The following is an 8,841-nucleotide window of genomic DNA, read 5'->3' on the forward strand; positions in this document are numbered from 1 at the left end:
TTGCGGCTCGCCGCCCGTAAAGAACTGAATGAGTTATGAGATCAGAAGTGAAAAATTATAATGGCACGGGCCGCGTATTGCGTGGGTCATTGAGAGTGTCACGTCCGTGACGTGGGAGCGCGTGTACGCAGAGGTATGTGAGAGAAAATACGGCGGAAACACGCACCAGCCGCGGGCATCGCACCGGGGAAAAGAACGAAAGAGGAGAGAGGGGTGGTTGAAAGGAGGACTGGAGGGGGAAACTGCAAGACTAAGTACTTACTTAAGCCAGACAATTATTTTTCTAATTTGTTGCTACGTTCTGGGAAGTTGAATTATACTGCGCGGAGGAGAGCGTTGCTACTGGAAACCTAGTTAGTGTAAGAAGAATGTATTTCTTCTTCTCTGTCGATTTTGTCGATTTATTAGGAAATTTACAAAACGCGATAACAACACTATCTGAATTATTATACGTGCAGCAAGTTAACCGAATCGTTTTCTTCTTTTACCTTATAAGTTGAATATATCATGGGGATTCGTTATCAAATAATTCTGCGGTTAGGATATAATAGCGGAGGATCGTAAAGGATGACAAAGAGTTCATTCCGTGCATTGCTTCGCGCTGACGCATCATCCTTCATAACTGTAGAATTTTCTCAAAAATATTAGCTCATGAAATTTTTTGAATTTATGAGTTACCTCAATGCGGTATCGGGGATTTATATTAAGAATTATGATTTTTAAGTAATTACGTTCCGTATTAAAAATTACTTTTTTCTTTGTGAAGAAAGAAAGAAAGAAAATAATTGTATTTAGAAAATTTTACTAGGAAGATGAAGGATAAAGAATATTGGAATTTTATTAAAAACGTATTGCATCGTAATTCCATAAGTTCTATATCGAGAATGTAGTGTGTTGCAGTTTATTTTCTATAAAATCCCTTTTTTTACATTAAAAATAAAAATGTATCCATTTATACGGAGAAATAATCTCACTGCAGATAAAATCTTGCATTCGTCGAAGAACTCAGTCGAAGATTTTTATCAAAGGAGATTAAAACGGTATTTTCCGTGTTTAACTATATAAATTTAACTTTCTTTCTACGTGTGAACATCAACACATTATCAGACACCGTAACTTTTCGGTCCGATTACAACGAGTAACAGCATCCGAGAAAAGAATTAATCAAGACGATCTCTGCCTTTTGAATCTCTTGAATAATTTTTATTTACGTCACGATCTTTAGTTAGACGAACAACAAAAATTTATTTTATTATTATTTTACTTTGCGTACTGCCATTTTGTTAACATCTGTTTTATATCTGCATTTTAATTAAAATATCTTATTTAAAATGAATAATGTAAGAGAAATAAAATATATCCGATTAATTTCTTGAAATTTTATATAGATATTGTTATATAGATATTTCCTAATCGGTTAATCAGATAAAAATTTCTTTATCTAAAAACGGTACTTAACATCATTTTTTATATTCCTAAACAATTTACATGTTACCTCATTCATATGACTCACAACCAGATAAACCTTATCGAGTATTCTTTTTCTTGTTATTGTTATCGCAAATAGTTGTTTATATATAGACTGTCAATCAATATGAAATTCAATTTACAAATTTGAATTTTTCTTATTTTTTTGCTATTATTTATACTCGTGTAAATATGTAAACTCGAAATTATAATTTCGTGCGAATATTTTATGCATTATTTTTCAATTGTGTTAAATCAAAATTAAAAGTGCTGATTATAACATCGAGCTAATTACTTGGATGAAATTTTGTCAAAGTAAGCTTCGAGAATTTGATGCATCTTTGACATCAGTGATAAAGTAATTGTAATCTGATAAACGAAGGATAAAAGAAAAAGAAAAAATATTAACACGTAAATTTTGCAACGATATTAAAAGCAAAATGATATAATTACTTATTTTTTCATTATTGCATAACATGGTTTTTGTATTTAAGTATTGGAAATTAACAATGATAAGATAAAAATTCGTGAGAATTAGAATTTTCACGTTTAAATCTACAATGAATCATTCCAGTATGAATATTTACTTCCTAAAAATTAGAACGTTAAAATATAGGCTCCTATAAGAATTTTATTTTATTTTATTTATTTTTTTTTTTTTTTTTCATGAAGATTCACCCCTTTTCCGGTTGTGTATATATCACTATTGCGGGCTATCCTGTATTTTCTTCTCGGTTCCATGCATATGTGCATGACCACGGTTTCCGCAACGATGAGAAAAAGCACTTGGTGGATGAGTCAGCTGCTTCTTTCGCAACTTTCTAACGTCATTTACACGCTCACGAATCCGTGTCCGATCGTTTGCATGCAACTCGTCGTCCAACATCGATTAATCCAAAACGAGCTCAATTGTTTCCATAATACACGCATATATTAATTGTGTTTCCCGATTAATACGTAACGAAATTATGTTTTTATTTTATTATTTGATAAAAATTTTATCAGATTTTTAAAAAGTATATAAATATTTAATGTCACCTAATATTTGTAAATAACGTTTAAAAAGAGTCATGATTAATTAATACGATAATTAAGAATCGTTGTTGGTTACAGGATAATGACTGGAAATGCTAATTGCTTTCTTAATATTATAAATATTATTGAACTATTGTAATTATCAAAGTTTCAATTTTTATTTCAAATATAAATATGGTTATGCCTGGTTAAAAAACTTCACCAGTTCTAAACTGCATTGCTAGCGAGCCATCTTCACATCGCATCGATCACTTTTTATAAGACGGGATTTTGTTGAAATTGAAATATGTTCTAGTTCACGCGAAAATAGCAAGAGTTTAATTCATCATTTTCCTTGTTACCTTGAAATTGTTGGAAAAAAAGTTTCAAGGTTGGTAATTTTGCTCAATTGCGAAAACTATTTTCATAAAAGAAGTTTCATCGCGGCAATTACTTACAATTTTATTTTTCTCGTAAGTTGTTGTAATTGAAATTAATTTGTTCTTATTTATTAATTTTTATCATCAATCATTTTTGCCATTTTTTTTATTCTTGCATTCTTGACAGAATATCAGATACTGTAAATTTATTTTAAAAATATACGTATATTTCAATAGATACTCTAAAAGGAAAAAAAAATAAATAAAAATTATAAAGCACTATATTAAATGAAAAATATTTGATGACTGATTTCAATCTTTCGATACTTACATGACAAATATAATATATCCTAATTTCGTTATAAATTTTACTGAAATATGTTTCTCATTATTTTTCTTGTATCGCGTGGTATATGAGAAAAATAGGAGAATTGTTTAATGTCTTGTCACGTTTTGAGAAAATTATAATGCTACGGAAAAAAATTATCTTTTCTATTCTTCACGTTTCTTTAATCGTAAAAAGAAAAAAAAAATGTTAATTTATTGATGTTCGATAGTGTTGAAAACTCGAACTCGTTTTTGATTTATTGTTTTTAAAAGCAATTAATTTTTACTCAAAATAGAATATACAACTTTTGACAAATAAAAGATTAGTGTTTTTTTCATAACCTACTAAAAAATTATCTTTTCACATTTAATTATTGATAAACAATTTTTTAAAAATAAATAAGAATCAAGTTTTGAGCGAAATATATTGAATATATTTGAAATGTCAAAAATTAACGATTCGCTATCTGTAAACTGCTGCTGATTTAATAAAGCCGATTCACCTTCGGATTAACGTTTTATAATTAGATTTTGCGACTCTAAGATTTCAGTTATATCTTAAGGATTCGCGGAAATTTCATTTCTTAAAAAATTAGAAGGTCGCTAAAATTCTCAATTGTTTTTATCATATCGTTTTCGGTTATAAAAATATTTAATTTTTATAAGATGTAAATGAAAACTTTAACGAACGAAATTAAAATAATATTTCAATATTGCTAAAAAATTTCTTGATATATTTTCAATTTTTATAAATTATCAAAATTGATTGTATTTTACAAATTAAACAAACGAAATTCCAATACATATTTTTAAATATTCTTCAATATATATATATATATATAAAAATTAAATTACTCTTTACAAAAATTTCGAAATATTTTTAAACACGTTAAATTCTTCGTGATAGATTAATTAACAAATTTTATTTCTCATAATACCTGCAACAGTAAATACCAAAACATTTCTTTTTATATTTCGTGCCAAGACATTAATTAAGTAAACGAGCAACTTTAGATGGAACTACTCTAGAGTGAAAATTCATCTTTAGAAGTACAAACCGTATAAAAGATTTTTTATATTTTCTTTTCCTCTCGTACATGGCACTCGACCATGGCAGGTCGAGTTTCATCAAAGAAATTGCTACTTTGATAAAGCTTCGTTTTTCATGTTTTCCTAACGCGCCATTCAACGCATAAACTTGAATTAATCCAATTACGCTAATTTGACGACTCTCTTCGTACGGTATTTCAATAAGGAAGTTTCTTTGCCTTTTAGACGCTGATTTTTCACAGTCCTTTAAGTTTAAAAATTGGATATTATTTTGCGATATAAACGCCACTGATTGTATCTTAGTTTATCGCCAATAAATGAAAAAAAATTCTGGGATTTATCATCATAAAAGTAATTTTTGCAAATATAAATATTAATAAAATTTCTTTGACGGTGTTAATATAACGTCGAATGTTTCGCGTATTTAAATAAATCCTATTGATCATAAAGACGATGCGCAAATAGATGTTCGAACGAACGAGTCCATGCTGTAACGGTTTATAGTAACTTGTCACGGCCTGTATTGTACTTTCTATTGACCGACTAGACCCTGCTCGAAACATCCTTGAATACGCCAGGACCACTTATAGCCGTCCACTTCTTTTTCCACGATACTCGAGGTTAACTTTGTGGTTAACTGCTCTCGCAGTTTCTACCTTGTTTTTCAACACTTTCGACCGAGGAACCTATCTTTACATTCCACCATCTTTGCACCAGGACCCGGGTTCGATGACTTTTTACCTGAATCTGTGGATTCTCGAAATCCCAAAAATTTGTTTCTTCCTTTTTCATTAGTCTAATATTCGAATTGTTCGTCGTCCGTCGACACAACGATGGAAATATGGATATCGATTGGCCGAACAATTCCACGTAAATTATACCAAACTTACCACGAAAACAAGCTGCAAACAAAAATCCAAGAGATCGAAGGAAACTAATTTTTTTTAGTTCTACTTACTACGAGCAGATCCGAACGTCCTGTTGATCAAGACGGAAACAACGAGACCGCATTATTCTTCCTCTTTCTCTCGCCGATTCTGCTGCCCTCTCTTCAACGCAACGAGAGAGTAGTCTTTCGAACTCTTGCCGGTCACGCTTGTCCACGCGTTCTATATCTTCCTTCTTTCAACCGAACCTTTCACTCTTCCCTCCTTGTTACCGTTAGGTTGTCTCTGTTCATCTCATCGTCTCTTCCCTTCGATCACGGGGTTTGCACTACACGCGCGGACCACAACACACGGTACCCATGGCGACGCGTTCTCTCACCATTTACGCAGTTTGTCTTCTAATGCTCTTCCGTCTCGATCTATCAAATTTCTTCCTTTTAATTCGTTTGCATCCACGTGTTTATTGGCGAATTGCGATCATTCATATTGCATAGTTCGTTCGTATGAGATTAGAAAATTATCCAGGAATATAATTTTATAACATTTTTACAATGATTAAAACAAATAAACAAAATTTTTTGCGAATTAAATTATCGATAATTCTGCAATAATAATAAAAATAAATTATTTCAATGTAAGAGAAGACGAGACAAAGACTGGAAATTATTTATCATTTAATTCTGTCTGTAAATCAAATTGTGAAACTACGAATAATTTTAAGTTACATAACTATTATTAAACAGCTTTAATTGAAAAGAATTCCAGGTATTGATGTATAAAATCTAAGCTATTCTAATGGAATTATTCGTCAATGATTAAAAATCTTTTCGTAATTTAGTTATTTATTTTATAGAAGATAATATTTTGATTACAAAATTATCTTTGACGAGTGATTTAATTTAATTTATTTGATAAAATATCAAAAAAAAATAAATAAATAGATACGTCTATCGGTATATTATAATTGATTAACATTATCAATAAAATAATGAATTTAATATTAATTGAAATTGATAAATCATATTCAATTCAGTAAAATTTTTCTCTTAAATTGATAAAACACAAAAAAACATGAATTTTAACATTTTTTAACTTCAATACCATTTATCTAAAAATATATTTCCTTCGATAATTACAAACTACAAACAAATAACAAACGAAGCATCCTATTTCGAAAAAATACTTAATGCTATCTATCCATTAGCCGTAATAGTTTATTACACATTGATTAGCCAAGGTTATTTATCGACTTATCGAATCCTTTCCAATGTACCAGATAAATAACCGTATACAAAATACACCATTATTCGATCAAACGATTTATTCTCAACGAACGCACGATTACTATTAACCACGCCCATTATAATTATCGTACGTACACGTTCTTTGTGAAATTATTGTTTCCAAAACGATATTTCTTTTCCCTCGATATAATTAGTCAGCGATAATCGCGTAAGCGTGTCGAGAAGGAAAGTTCTTCTTTCGAGGAGACTTGTTGCACCGCGGCCCATTTAAATCCGCAAATTTCTTACTCAGCTAACCGTAACGCAAGGTAAACTCTTCTTTCGTCGATACACGCGTGTCCGTTGAACGAGATCGTCGTGAAAAGTTGTTATTATTATTTCGTATTATTATACCGGTGGAATCGCTCGACGTTCGACGAGCAAGTTTGACGGACAAGCGGCTTAATTATCCAAGTTTGTCGCAATCGACGGTTGAATTGGACGGAATTGCATCGACTGATTGTCAGTCGTATATATTCGACCGAGTTAGTCGAGCGTTGGATTTCAGGCTAACAAGTTACCTATAGAGAGAGGTCTCGATTTTCCTTGACGAGGAAAATACCGACTAAGCGCGAAAAATCATTAACGCGAAAAAACATCAAGAGGGAAGAAGATTGAAGAAAATTGTTATAATAATTGCCAATATATAAAATACATACTGTGAATCTAGTACAAATTTACTATTGCGTATTACTATATTTTATATACGAGTGTATTAAAATAATTCACTCTATATTATTTAAAATTTGTATGTAATATATCGTATTGTGTATATTATTATCGAGTATTGTTACATGAGGATATTTAATAAACACATATAATTAATATAATTGGTATAATATAATACATAAAATATCTTTTTTATTATATTATAGTAATATATTTAATTATACAGTAATATATTACAATATTAGAGATTTATTTGTTATATATAGTAAATAATAAAATTAACTATTAGATTATATAAAAAAATAATAATTACACATAAATTATTTGTTTCCGTAAACGTAATAGAAAGTTTTTGTTTTCTCTTACGGTTTAATCGTATTCGAATATATGTTATACATGACAAGGAATTAAAATTAGAAGAAATATATTTTCAGAATCTCTTTAAAATTAATTAAATAAAATATTAAACAACAATCCTCCAAATAATTGAGAATATTATTCTAAAATAGTTTTAAACCACAACACTTGTCAATCACGATAATGACAAGCAATTCTGAAATAATAGCAAAAGTAATTAAAATTTCGTAAGATAAGAAACAATACGAAGGTGGGAATCGAGAGATCGAAAAGTGACTATCGAAAAAACGGCGTTCGCGGTTTTAGTTCGATTGCACAATTTCTTTTCACAACTTGAGGAACTTTATAAAAACAGGGAATGCTAACCTTCGAACGTTTATGACCGCTGGATGCAAACGAATTAACGATTTGTTGCTTTTTGTCTCTTCGACACGAGAAATATCACTTTGATTGTTTGTCACGTACACACGTTAATATCGTGATATATTTCGAGTTCTCGAAAATTTTCAAATACACAAATCCGAACCACGAACGATACTACTTCCAACAAAGCGCACTATACAACGCTCGGCGCGAGACTGACTATGCGAGTCGTGCACGTATACTTGGTGTTTCGGAGCGTCTGACCGTCTACCAATCAGTGGCACGGATTCTTGCGTCGGTATGCGTCCGCGCATGCGCAATAGCGCGTCGAACAAGCGCCTGCCGATCGCAAACTTGTGATAGCAGTTACGGATAATAGTGCTTTCTGAATTATATTGGGATTAAAAAATTCGAATTGGATTTCAAAATTTTGAATGGGGAAAGGAAAATAAAAAACGAATTGAATAATTTCATTCAAATTATCTTACTTAAATATGTATAAAATTGTTATCGATAGTAAAAATTTATTTAGGAGAAAGTTTAGTTTCCTTTTTAATCTCTTGCTTTATAATGTCACGTTACAGTCTTTGGCACGGATTTAATAATTTCATTTTACGGATTAGATACAAGCTGTAACAAAGTTTAATTTCTATATTTCTAATATTTTTAGCTCCAATTTTTCATTTCGGAGATTATTAAATACGAATTCTAGATGATGCATTAATATAATGGAGCAATGAACAATAAAACGTTCATTTAAATAATTATCAAAAATACGATGATACAAATTATGATTGATGAATTAAGATGATTTCTATACGAATTTTTTGAGCTATTTACTCGCTTTTGCTGTTTATCTTTTCTTTTTATTATTCTTCGTATCATTTGATCGTTTTTCCATATTAATGATAATAAAATAACAACTTCATACGGCCAATTAAATGAAGAAATAAGGAATATTAAACGAAAAATTAGATAATAAAATTGAATGAATGAATTTCGTTTCTTCATAATATATATATTTTTATATTCTTTTAACTACAT

The 8,841-nt window shown here is 30.0% G+C and overlaps 1 protein-coding gene across 7 annotated transcripts in view; it reads right to left on the reverse strand.

Moving 5' to 3' along the window:
- Positions 1–8,056, reverse strand: part of LOC108004022 (mucin-5AC) — a 53,073-nt gene extending 45,017 nt beyond the window's left edge. For 4 of the 7 annotated variants that reach the window (XM_062084146.1, XM_062084145.1, XM_062084141.1 and 1 more), the window contains exons 1-2: positions 7,801–8,056; positions 5,197–5,544 (exon numbers count right to left, since the gene is read on the reverse strand). The gene's annotated coding sequence lies outside the window, so the exon portion shown is untranslated. Of the gene's footprint in view, positions 1–5,196; positions 5,728–6,504; positions 7,184–7,800 lie in introns of those variants that run through there. The other 3 variants (XM_062084143.1, XM_062084142.1, XM_062084144.1) reach the window with 3 other exon arrangements.
- Between the last annotated feature and the right edge of the window lie 785 nt (positions 8,057–8,841).

This window comes from Apis cerana, linkage group LG13, assembly GCF_029169275.1.
Source record: "Apis cerana isolate GH-2021 linkage group LG13, AcerK_1.0, whole genome shotgun sequence".
In the NCBI taxonomy this organism is placed as follows: domain Eukaryota; kingdom Metazoa; phylum Arthropoda; class Insecta; order Hymenoptera; family Apidae; genus Apis; species Apis cerana.